Genomic DNA, 14188 nt, shown 5'->3' with positions numbered 1-14188 from the left:
GTGTCTATACTAGGGTTAATGTCTATACCAGACTATTGTGCCTATACCGGGTTTAGTGTATCTATACTAAGGTTATTGTGTCTATACCAGTGTTATTTTTTTTATTCTAGGGTTATTGTGCCTATACCGGGGTTATTGCTTCTATACTATTAAGTCTATACCAGGGTATTCTTTCTATACCGGTGTTATTGTGTCTATACTAAGGTTATTGTGTCTATACTAGGGTTATTGTGTCTATATCAGGGTTATTGTGTCTATACTAGGGCTATTGTGCCTATACCGGGGTTATTATATCTATACTAAGGTTATTGTGTCTATACTAGGGTTATTGTGTCTATATCAGGGTTATTGTGTCTATACTAGGGTTATTGTGTCTATACTAGGGCTATTGTGCCTATACCAGGGTTATTGTGTCTATAACAGGGTTATTGTGTCTATAACAGGGTTATTGTGTCTATATCAGGGTTATTGTGTCTATAACAGGGTTATTGTGTCTATATCAGGGTTATTGTGTGTATACCAGGATTATTGTGTCTATAACAGGGTTATTGTGTGTATACCAGGGTTATTGTGTCTATAACAGGGTTATTGTGTCTATAACAGGGTTATTGTGTCTATACCAGGGTTATTGTGTCTATATCAGGGTTATTGTGTCTATAACAGGGTTATTGTGTCTATAACAGGGTTATTGTGTCTATAACAGGGTTATTGTGTCTATAACAGGGTTATTGTGTCTATAACAGGGTTATTGTGTGTATACCAGGGTTATTGTGTCTATATCAGGGTTATTGTGTCTATATCAGGGTTATTGTGTCTATAACAGGGTTATTGTGTCTATACTAGGGTTATTGTGTCTATAACAGGGTTATTGTGTCTATACTAGGGTTATTGTGTCTATACCAGGGTTAGTGTGTGTATACCAGGGTTAGTGTGTGTATACCAGGGTTATTGTGTCAATATGAGATTGTGTGTCTATAACAGGGTTATTGTGTCTATAACAGGGTTTGTGTCTATAACAGATTGTGTGTCTATAACAGGTTATTGTGTCTATAACAGGGTTATTGTGTCTATAACAGGGTTATTATTGTGTATACCAGGGTTATTGTGTCTATAACAGGGTTATTGTGTCTATAACAGGGTTATTGTTGTTACATAACAGGGTTATTATTCTATATTAGGGTTATTATTGTGTATAACAGGTTATTGTGTGTCTATAACAGGGTTATTGTGTCTATAACAGGGTTGTGTGTGTATACCAGGGTTGTGCTCTATAACAAGGGTTATTGTGTGTATACCAGGATTGTGTCTATAGGGTTATTGTGTCTATAACAGGGTTGTTAGTATAACAGGGTTTGTGTGTATACCAGGGTTATTGTGTCTATAACAGGGTTATTGTTGTATACCAGGGTTATTGTGTCTATAAAAGGATTGTGCGTCTATAACAGGGATTTGTGTGTGTATACGGGGTTATTGTGTCTATAACAAGGGTTATTGTGTCTATAACAGGGTTATTGTTCTATAACAGGGTTATGCGTCTATAAGGGTTATTGTGTGTATATCAGGTTATTGTTTCTATAACAGGTTATTGTGTGTATACCAGGGTTATTGTGTCTATAACAGGGTTATTGTGTCTATAACAGGGTTATTGTGTCTATAACAGGGTTATTGTGTGTATACCAGTTGTGTATCTATAACAGGGTTATTGCGTCTATAACAGGGTTGTTATTATTTGTATACCAGGGTTTTGTGTCTATAACAGGGTTATTGTGTCTATAACAGTTGTGTGTCTATAAGGGTTATTGCGTCTATAACAGGGTTATTGTGTGTATACCAGTTATTGTGTCTATAATAGGGTTATTGTGTGTATACCAGGGTTGTGTGTCTATAACAGGGTTATTGTGTCTATAACAGGGTTATTGTGTGTATACCAGGGTTGTGTTCTATAACAGGGTTATTGTGTCTTAACAGGGTTATTGTGTGTATACCAGGGTTATTGCGTCTATAACAGGGGTTATTGTGTCTATAACAGGGTTATTGTGTATACCAGGGTTGTGTGTCAATATCAGGGTTTTGTGTCTATACCAGGGTTATTGTGTGTATACCAGTGTTAGTGTGTGTATACCAGGGTTGTGTGTCTATAACAGGGTTATTGTGTCTATAACAGGGTTATTGTGTGTATACCAGGTTTATTGTGTCAATATCAGGGTTATTGTGTCTATACCAGTGTTGGTGTGTGTCAGGTTAGTGTGTGTATACCAGGGTTATTTTGTGTATACCAGGGTTATTGTGTGTATACCAGGGTTAGTGTGTGTATACCAGGGTTAGTGTGTGTATACCAGTGTTAGTGTGTGTATACCAGGGTTTGGTATGTATATACCAGTGTTAGTGTGTGTATACCAGGGTTAGTGTGTGTATACCAGGGGTTAGTGTGTGTATACCAGGGTTAGTGTGTGTATACCAGGGTTGGTGTGTGTATACCAGGGTTAGTGTGTGTATACCAGGGTTAGTGTGTGTATACCAGGGTTGTGTGTGTGTATACCAGTGTTAGTGTGTTATACCAGGGTTGGTGTGTATACCAGGGTTAGTGTGTGTATACCAGTGTTAGTGTGTGTATCCAGTGTTGGTGTGTGTATACCAGTGTTAGTGTGTGTATACCAGTGTTAGTGTGTGTATACCAGTGTTAGTGTGTGTATACCAGGGTTGGTGTGTGTATACCAGGGGTTAGTGTGTGTATACCAGTGTTTGTGTGTGTATACCAGGGTTAGTGTGTGTATACCAGTGTTAGTGTGTGTATACCAGGGTTAGTAGTGTGTATACCAGTGTTAGTGTGTGTATACCAGTGTTAGTGTGTGTATACCAGTGTTAGTGTGTGTATACCAGGGTTAGTGTGTGTATACCAGGGTTGGTGTGTATACCAGGGTTAGTGTGTGTATACCAGTGTTAGTGTGTGTATACCAGGGTTGTGTGTGTATACCAGGGTTAGTGTGTGTATACCAGTGTTATTGTGTGTATACCAGGGTTAGTGTGTGTATAGTGTTAGTGTGTGTATACCAGTGTTAGTGTGTGTATACCGGGTTAGTGTGTGTATACCAGGGTTAGTGTGTGTATACCAGGGTTTGTGTGTGTATACCAGGGTTGGTGTGTGTATACCAGGGGTTGTGTGTGTATGGGGTTATGTGTGTGTATACCAGGGTTAGTGTGTGTATACCAGTGTTAGTGTGTGTATACCAGTGTTTGTGTGTATACCAGTGTTGGTGTGTATACCAGTGTTGGTGTGTGTATACCAGTGTTGGTGTGTCTATATCAGGGTTATTGTCTTTTACCATGTGTATTTATGTGACTCTTGGTGTTGAGAGAAGGTTTTCATCATGTATAAATTATTTCTATGGAAAATTTATCACCATCTCACCTCTTTGTTTCTCGTTTCTCTTCCATCCTTGTCCAACAGCTTCTTCGACTGGTCACCTCTATATGGTCATTACGTCACCTTTATTGATAATGCCACTGTCATTTGGTAAGGAGTTGATATTGTTTTAGGAGGTGTTAAAAATGTTTTGTTCACGAGTTCTTCTTTGTTGAGGACGTAATGCTTTCCAGTTTCAATGTTACGGCAGTGATTCGATTATTTATGTATTCAATATTTTCTCTTCGTGGGTAATATCTGACTCAAACATGTCTTCCACTCGATTTTGTGTGATGGTCTGCTCCAGTGTACAGCATCACAGTCATTACCTAAACCATAAATTATCAGATGTTGGTAGCTATTAACAGGTTTGCCAGCTTTTAACAGGTGTTGGCAGCTATTAACAGGTGTCCCATGGTGAGTTAGTGAGCATCCCACCGCACCTTGGGTATACAGTATAGACATTTCTGAATATAGTTAAACATTAGGGAAAAATCACTGAAAAGGTCACAGTTTAGTTACGCTTTCATTTTTTAATTTGTAACAAAAATCTTTACTTTCGGATAATTTATTATTTTTAAATAACCAGAAGATATTCAAAACTAACCTAACCTAACCTAACCTAACCTTGATTAAAATGAGTTACTGTGTATATACAGTACATGTTGACACTAGTCATATTTAACGTAACGTATTGAAAATAACGTTCCTCCATTTCAGGTGAAGAATTTGTATGCATCAGCTCAGCTTAATGCCATGGTAGTGTATACCAAGTGTTGATTTTATTTTATTTCACCACAAATTTTATTTGGTTACATACATACATGCATACATACACACATACATACATACATACATATATGCTATACACTTGCAATCTTGCGCACACACACACACACACACACACACACACACACAGGTATGTTTATACTGTTCTGTGGTACGTTTTTGCACTGTGTCATCGTCAATATATATCCATAAAGGAAAAAAATATGCAATACCACAAATCATAACACTGAAATCCCAATGAAGGAGACGGTAACACTGTCAGTATATTTCGACCGTAACCTACGGTCCTCTTCAGAAGGGGAGGTTTATAGGGCCACAAGTGACCCAGGTAAGGTCTTATGAACACCCATCCAAGGTGATTAAGTCAGGGGACTTATTGTCCTCTAGAGATGTTGACAATTTGTGGGTTTTTTATCAAAGACTTTGACATTATTTCTTCTACAACTACAATTCGATTCATTCATTGTGGATCAATCACTCCAGTTAATGGTGTGACCCAACTCTTTAACATTAAGCGCAGCTGAACTATCTACGGCATAACGATTCGATTTTACAAGATTCTTCAGAATGACAAAGTTACCTATTCCAAAGAAAATCATCGCCCATGCCACCTAACGCAATGAGACCTGCACCTGTTAACAGCACAACCATATTATCACATATTTTTAGTTTCCCCATATTGTTCATTTATTGTGTTTATTCAGAGGATTTCCCCAAGTTTGAATCAATAAATGACAGGGTTGATTCGAGATTACCCTAAGGAACACAAGAGAAAATGCCGTTCAAGTGTTCATTTTTAACATAGTTTATTGTTCAATTTCATTAGTAACAACTGTAGAAAAGGAATGTGTTGTTTATGCTTTCAATATAAATATAAAATTGTGTTCTCGTTTCATTTATTTCATGAGCAAATGTGATGTATATCAACATTTCACCTTCTGATGTCTGGTTAAATTTCAGAGATGATAAACAATTAATTGCTAATTTCTGATAAAACTATTGATGCTGTAAAAAAAAAATAAAGTCATATTTGCAATCAGCGTACTCGAAAACATATATATATACAGTTAAAAATTCAGGTAAACACAACTTTCCTGAAATTTGTAATTCTGTAAACGGTACAAAATCTATATGAAATACCATCAGGTTTAGAATACCAATACACAGGGTGAACTCCAAGGGATGTTTAATTTTCAACCTCACCATCATGCTGTATTACCTCAGTTCTCCTAGGAACATCAGAAAACAAAGGCCTAAACTCATGTACACTCTAAAGGATTTGGATTTCTTTCGGTTCCTAAATGATCAAGTTTCTTTTCTAAATTATTCAACACATCCGAATTGTTTAACAGTTTATTTTCACATCTCCCCAACTTCACATCGACCACCTTTTCATCATCAGACCTGACACATAGACAATTCACCTTGTTATTTACATAATTTTCTGTAGAGTATCATAATATGTTTTTATCATGTTTACGTGACACAATAGGTTTGACTTGTGTCTTCCTTATATTTTACAATATAGTTCAATTTCTTCATTATTTTTTCAATCACCCAGGGACCACAAAATCTGACTTTCAATGGATTTCCTGTTTGTGCCAACACGTGGGTACCAGGCCAAATCCCTCTGCTTCTAGGCTTCTTGTCATACCGCCTTTTCATATCTTCCTGATACTCTTTAAAATTTTCTGCAGCATTATCTATAGCCCTAAGCAATCTGTTTTTGTAAATCCGATATGCGCTTCAGAAGCTTGACGATCTCCAATGAATTCTTATTCTCGATAGACCCTGGCACTGCTCGAGCAGAAGTCACCCTAGGCACCTTGTTAATGGAGCAATTGCCATGTCAGGATGGATAACGATCTGCTCAGCACCACTTTCCATGGACTTTCAGATAACACCCTTGACACGCACTGGTTGTGTAAAGACGCGTGTCTGGGATGAATATTTTAGGGAATTCTAGGGTATTACAAACGTAATAGCTTAGGCCAGATGAATGCTGTCAAGCCACAGGCGATGGTTCAAGATTGGCCTACTGCAGCAGCTTTCTCAGTAGCTTGCGCTTAAATCCAGACACTCCCACCAGTGCTTACTGTGACAGGGGTTGCATGAAGGTATTCAAATGTGGGTGTGAGTGGGGTTCAACACTGTTCCTGATGCAGGATGTCCAGCCCACTTCACCCCAGTCAACACCTGGGGTTGGGGCTGGAGACGAATTCTCGTCAAAAACTCACATAAGGTCTAAATCGTGAGCTTTGGCCATCACTGATCTGTCCATGCCAGTACTTTAGAGATTTCAGACTTGTATATTTCAGTTTTTCCTCAAATAGCTTTTTCAGCCGTTGGGATCAACATCATCAGTCATTGCTATGACGGCGATGTTTATCTTGACAACAAATACTATGAGCATGGAGTTTCAGTTCCTTTCCCAGCGGTGTTCTTTTCCCAAGCCAAAATTACCGAACCACAAATGAACGAGAGAAGACATGACTATGTCGATGTTTGTAGTATAATGAGAGGGAATTTAAGAAGAAATAATATTTAGAAGTTATTAGTATTTGACTTGTAAAGTGAGGAAGTTTGGTAGCGTGGATGGTTAGTTATTTAATTGTAAATATATTCTTAGGGGAAATCTTTCTCTAAACACCACTTTCAGGGTACAGCTATTTATTATTCAAATCAATGACACATTAACATTAATAGATCAATATATCGAAGTTACTAGACACTGACTCTCGGACACAAACATGAAATGAATACACTTCCCACCGTAAGTAACTCGCCCCTGAATCGCTCTGATAAAGACTCACGTGTGACCTGAAGGAGGCCCAGCAGGTGCTGTTGAAGGGAGTGCCGGACTATGTCTCCTGTGGGAGACTTTGCCAGCTGGAGATGCGGTGTTGGGGAGGAAAGTCTCCCTCCCGACCTCTACTAGTGACGAGCGTGACCTGCCTTCTGTCGAGTAGTGATGTGAAAGTGGAAGGAGCTGCAGGGCCTTTATATTGGAGGAGAGCTGCAGATGACCCTCCTAATTAAATACTAAACGAAGTTAGATCTGGACATGTGTGTTTGCCCAGGTGCGTGTGGTCACAAATGCTGGTCGGTAATGCTTCCAGTTATTACCACCCGGTGTGTCTTGGCTAGGTGTGGTTTCTTAACACGGCCATAACGCCAGGTTACAGGTAATTTTGTTCGTGACCTCCTGGTCAGATCTTACTGTCACGTAGGGCAACAACTCATGTGGTTACCACGGGCATCTACTACTGTTAGATGTAAGCTGTGGTCTGATGTCAATCATTACAGCAGGAAGTGGACCGAGGTAATTCCTTGATTCTGGACGAACACTGCTGTCAATGCCTCAAGCACTCTTGAGTATGATACACAGTGATCAAAACGGTTATCCCCAAAAGCATGTGTTTGGAGGTGACCCAGCGTCCGTCCAGGGCAGCATACATGACATCGTGACAATGACTCAATGAGGCGTCTTTTGGTTTTCCCAACAACCAGACACTCGATGAAATACTGTAGCAGAGCCAAGGGGGTAAGATCTTTAATCACCTTGCCTATAGGAGGAGGCCAGGGCAACTCATCTGAAGACTTGTAGGTAGACATAATCACTCGACGACGAACAAGGGCCGCTTCCCCATCAATCTATAATTATAGAGGTTGTTATGTTAAAGACAGCTTCCACGGCTTTCTTAACCAGGTGACGCCAGACGGCTACACTACAGTCTGATCATGATAGCCATGTCTCCAAAGTTGAATTTTTGGAAGGAAGTGCTTCACTAATTTTATTCTTGAGTTTATATGTTTTGTACTCACTATTGTAGAACTCATTGTGATTTTCAAACATTTACAGGCGATACTTCTTCAGCATGGTAATCCTTTTTAATTTTGTTTCTTTTGAATGACTGTTTCCTCGACATGATTACAGATATACCAAAAACACCTCATGAGCCTTGAGCATGGCCTTATCAGTCTCCGACCTTCATAGCAGCAGGTCCTTCTGGAGGATGAATTGGTGGCAACAAGCAAGATGATACTTTGGCCTCCTTTGCCACAAGGTCAACATCTTTTCATGCCATAATTGCGCCTGGCCATAGTGACTCTAACCTGTCATTTTGATAGCATCCTCGCAGCTTTTGGATTTGACCTCAAGGTCTTCGTACTTTCCGCCACTCGTTCACTTCGCCTCAAAATATGCATTCGCGCTGAGGTAACAAGTCAGATGAGCACGAACTGAATGATAGCGCTCTCTTTTATTTACATTTAATTCCATTGAGACTCAGAACTACCAGGATCAGTTGCATGCTTAAGGGAGTTCATTTGCATGGGTAAATATTTGAATGCATTCAAGATTTACAATGATTTTGTAACGCTCCTCTTTGAGCCTAAACGGCTTGTAAACACCCATACCGTACTCAGAAATTAGAAGAAAATATCTTAATATTGTTAGCAACCACAACTAATTAGTTCACGGCCCGAAAAAGTCCTCGTTCCTTTTCTTTATACCTGCTACCATTTTTAGTTACCTGATGTCCAAGCTTGAAAAATCTTAATTAGTCATGATTTTTGGTTGGTCAATTTAAAATTTTTGAACACCAACTCCGAAATCTAGACACTGATGATATTTGGTTATCCGTACGGCCATTTTGAACATTTGACCTGAAACATGACTTTTAAACCTCGAAATAACCATACCCACGATTTCCTACCTCAAAATTAGTCAAAATCTAAAGGTCGTTCATGTATCTAGGTCTACTGGTTCAAATGGTATTAATTTAGCTGAAAAATATACATTTTTACCCACTTTGGCAGCTGTTATCTGATTTTAACCCTTAACATGTCATTGAAACATCAAAATAACCACAGCAATTGATTTTTCACCCCAAATTAGTTAAAATATATAGTTCACTGTGTTTTTAGGCCTACTGGAGAAAAAGCAAGTTGTTTTCACCTTGTCCACCGTCAGCGAGCGGCCATCTTGGATATCTATTTACAGTTGGGCTTGGCCAGAAATCACTTGACTAGTAAAAGCTTTTTTCGAAGCCTTGACATCATGAAAACTGAAGAAAAAAACGGTGACGGGTATAAAGTAAGGGAGTAGATGGTTTTTCGAACCTGGGGATGAAAATGTGTTCACCACCTACAACCACCAGTACGCTCATTCACCAAGAGTAACTAGGCAGCCTGGTCATCCTCTGTATCACCAGCTCCACTTCCCTACGTCTCTACAATCATCCAGTTGAAGCTTCTTATGAATTTACTATATATTTTCACTTGCACGTCACCTTCATTCCTGCTGCTCCTCAGGTAGGACTACTTATTCTCATCCAGTAGTTGGAGTATTTCCCAAGGTTTGTTGAAGTCGGGCGTGGCTGGCCTTTTCCTCCCTCCCCCTACTCACCTTGATACAAACACCGGTGGGTCAGTCAGTAGTACAATAGACATTCGTGGCTGGTGTGATCTCAGTGCTTGTGTGTATGTGCTGGTCTCCGCTCTATGGAGTACTGTAATGGTTCTGCTACGCCTCTTCCGGATTACTTAATATATACAACGGCTTGGCGACTCGGGTTCTCCTTATGCCATCCAGGTTTTTGTGTTGGTGTATGTTTCAGGCGATCTTATTGTTTGTTGACATGTCCAGGTAGTGTGTGATGGTTTAACTTGTTCTATTGTGTTTCTAGAGATATTTTGAACTGCCTTTCCTCATATGCTCGGATGTTGTTGGGTTAAGAGACTGTAGAGACATAATTTCTTTGGTTCGTGTCCTGTTTAGGTGTTAATTTTATATCATTTATTTAAGTTTACGTTTGTGTTTCTTTACACGGCTCCGCTTGTCACCGCGTATGTCTCTTGTTTTGGTTTCAGCTGTCATCACAGAGGCTCTGGGTTATAAACGCAACTCATTTATGGTTAAGCTGTGGTTGCTTGTTTGCAGTTGTTTTCATAAGCCCTTACTTTTCAAAACAGTAGGTGTGTCAACCTTTGTGTGATGTGGTATTTATTTTTTCCATATACATTTTGATGCGATCTACCAGCCTAATATTCACCCATAACACCCTCTCCCATTGCCAGCAAATACGTAGACTTGTAGATAAAGAGAGAGGATTGGTAGGCGGTGACTGCTAGCCTCAAGCAAGCATCCAGGTGTTCATCTGACATTGTTGATCGGTATTTGGGTTTGATGTGTTTCATGTGTGAAATGTTGATTTGCTAAAGGAGGTTGATCCAAAAAATGCTGTTAGTACACTCGGAAACATCAATTTTGTGCCCACCCAGGTTTGGCCACGCTAACTATCACAGGGCAACACGGGCACAAACATACAAGTTCTGAACGCTTGGAGGCTTCTTGCTATCAGTTTGTCATGTTATACTCATCTTTCTGCATAATGCAAGTTATCGCAGTAAGTAATAAACAGCATTTTATAATTCTTCAAAAATATCGTCATAAACATTTCGACAAGAAGGAAAAGTCTCACACACCGTAGTTATGATATTAAGATCCGAAGCACCGCCATACAGGTGAGCCAATCACACAGCGATGACCGACCTGAAGCCTTGTGTAGAAGGCTTCACGTTAGTGTGGACACAGTTGCTCAAAGGGTAAGTTGTATGTTTTCTTCGTTTTATTGCTTGACAAGCAAGCAATATACCGTATATAATCAAATCTATGTACTCGTATATTAGATATACAAAGTGGATATATTTCGACAATATTGTTTTCTATACCCTCATATTTGTTCTTTACTAAAGTCACATTTCCGATGTGTTTTCTTCCAGCTTCACCGTGTGTGTGTGCTTTGATTTCTGTCCACCTGCAACCTCAACAGGACTACTAACCATCCTCCCATCCCTTCCTATATCATCTCAAGCGGTAACTCTGGTGAGTATAACGGATTCCTTAAATATACAGGGTGTTTCATAAATGTCATTCATAAAGTAGGGGCGTATTCTGGAGACATGACAATATAGAAGACTCTCATAAAATTTTCTGTACTAAGAACACGCGACAGACTACGTAGGAATGTGAGGAAACCTGCTGGATGCAAATTAAAGGTCCACTGTTGCTAGTAAAGTTTATTTACAACCATAATGACTTATGATTTGCATTAATAAATACAACATTTTGACCGTAGCCACAATTGTTATCAGTTGAAGAATTATGAGGCAGTTTCCCACCAATGGCCCAATTAATAATGATTTGTGGGTATGTAATATATGATAACAGTAACACTATCAGAGACTGGACACGTTATTAACATCATGTGACCTTTTCCACTGATAATGTTACCACGTTGTGTATGATATTTAATTGTTCATATCTGCCAAGACCTGATGCTTTTTCCCCATATCGGAGGTTTGCAGTCTCCCAGTGCTGTCTAGTTAAATATGAAATTATTTACCATTATTAAAGTCTCTGTTTCTTGAACACCTATTAAAGCCATGTATTGGTCGCGAAAACCTCTTGTTTCCTTTCTTGACCAACACCCTGAAGCTTAGATGTCATTAAGACGATCATGACCAACTCTAAGCCCAATCATTGGGAACAACCCCCCTCCTACCACCCAGGCGGGCCATCCCTGGCTACATGGACAGTGTCCTGTTTTGGATGAATTATAAATATCCGGTATCACCTCTCTCACTAACCTCTCCATCTTCTCATCAATACTCCAACCATTACGACGTCTAAAGGCTAACTGTGATAATTAAAAGGTTGTCGAACCCTACAATGCTGTAAAATAACAGGAAATGGGTTTTCATGTACATCCTTCATTCACATTTTGATATTTACTCCATACCCTATAATATTATGAATTTTATTAATGAATGTCCAACTGTTATTAAAGATCTGATATACTAATGACTTTATCGTTTTATTATTACAGTTATGGAGGTTCAGCCACAAGGTCACATGAGGCCACCACGGACGAGGGCTAATCGGCCTGAGGTGATAACACATCGCACCAGGATTGTTGCATATCACGAGGCAGGAGGGGATAAGGGAGATTAGTCGCCTTCTCGGTATCTCAGATATACAGTTAGGCTTTGGGTGAGGCGACATCAGGAGGAGGGTCACGTGCTCACCAGGACCCGCCCAGGAGGGACAAGAGTCACCACGCCTGAAGAGGATCAACAGATACGAAAGGAAGCAGAGAGAGCACCACTCTCAACTGACGTGTGCATAACAAGGGTATCAAGAGTTCGCTGTCACCAGATAACTACCAGGAGGCGAATACAGGAGAATGGCCGACAGTTTTTCATCCCAGCACGCAAGGAAACTTTAAAAGAGGCACACAGAGAAGCACGTAAAAGGTTTACTAAGACGTATGCGGATGTGAGGGTTGATTTTTGGAGATCTGTCATTTTCACCGATGAAAAATGTTTCACATCTGTCGCAGCAGTCGGTCGCTAGTGTTGGCGATTACGTAATACAAGATATGCTCGAAGACACATCCATGAGACATCGACAAGCAGTCGTGTGACAACCTCCATGCATGGACGGAAGGTAGGTGAACTGACGGACATTGAGGGACATATGACTGCAGACCAGTATATTGATATTCTAGAGACATCCTTTCTCCCATCGGTGCGGGCATATGCCATCCCAGAGTCTCAACCTATATATATGGTGCAAAACCGCAGTCCAATACATACAAGTCGGGCAGCCAGACTTTGGTTTGAGGGCCACCCAGATATTATTCTATTGGATTGGCCCTGAAAGGGGCTGACTGTAACCCAATAGAGAATCTTTGGGCGCATATAGTTGTTGAATAGGGTGGAGGGAGAAGACGAGAGAGGCAGTGAGGAGACAGGCAAGAATGGTGTGGGAGGGAATAATGAATAGGCCGGACATTTGTAGCAATCTGGTAGATTCCATGCCTATCAGACTGCATGAAGTTATAGTAGCAAAGGGAGGTTGATAAAAGTATTAAACTATGTGTTTTTACTACACTCCACAAATATAAGAACATAAGAACATAAGATAACAAGGAGTCTGCAATAGGCCGGTTGGCCTGTGCATGGCAGCTCCTGTCGAGAGTTACTACCACTCTCTATCATCCATGAATCTATCTAGCCTTCTTTTAAGACTTTCCAGCGTTCCAGCACTTACTACAAAATTGCTAAGCTTGTTCCACACGTCCACCAATCATTTTGTGAAACCAATTTCTTCCTATTCCCTCCTAAACCTAAACTTATCCAACTTAAATCCGTTGCTCCGAGTCCCATCCTGCTCAGATATTATAAGAACTTTATCTGTATCCCTTTATTGATTCCTTTCACCCACTTAAAACTTTCTATCATATCTCCCCGCACTCTTCGTCTTTCTAGGAATGCAAGTTTAGTTTCTTTAACCTATCTTGATATGGTAGGTTTATTCCCGGAATCACTTTCGTCATTCTTCGCACCGACTCCAGTGAATTGATATCCATTCTATAATAAGGGCATCAGAACTGAACCGCATAATCGAGGTGCGCCCTGACTAGCGCAAGATATAGTTGCAAGACCTCTGCACTCGTTACTTACACTTCTAGATATAAAACCTAATACTCTGTTTGCCTGGCAACATTCATGGCAAGGCAACGACCCTGGCAACGATTCTATGGCACAACGACTACCTGTACAGTCGCGACGGAGTACAATTTGTCTCATGAGAGGGCAAAGACGTTGTCTGCATCCCTGAGCGTGAAAATTGTCACCTGAAGGGGCTTTCGCCAGTAGAGAGAGGTCGGGGAAAGTGGAGTCAAAACGCTAAGGTTCTAAAAGTGCAAAATTAGTTGCTCAGGACAAGGGGTAAAACAGGACCAGGGAAGAGTAGGTTTAAATGTATACTATACAAACAGTAGGAGCGTTAGAAATAAAATAGACTTGCTGAGAGCGGTTGTATGTACCGAGAATGTAGACGTCATAGCAATCACCGAAACTTGGATGAATCTGGCGAGCAAAATTTTTTTATCAGAGTACCACATAGAAGGGTACAACCTTTTTCAC

Source organism: Homarus americanus, unplaced genomic scaffold (assembly GCF_018991925.1).
Source record: "Homarus americanus isolate GMGI-L3 unplaced genomic scaffold, GMGI_Hamer_2.0 scaffold3084, whole genome shotgun sequence".
Classification (NCBI taxonomy): domain Eukaryota; kingdom Metazoa; phylum Arthropoda; class Malacostraca; order Decapoda; family Nephropidae; genus Homarus; species Homarus americanus.
This window is presented reverse-complemented; position numbering follows the sequence as displayed.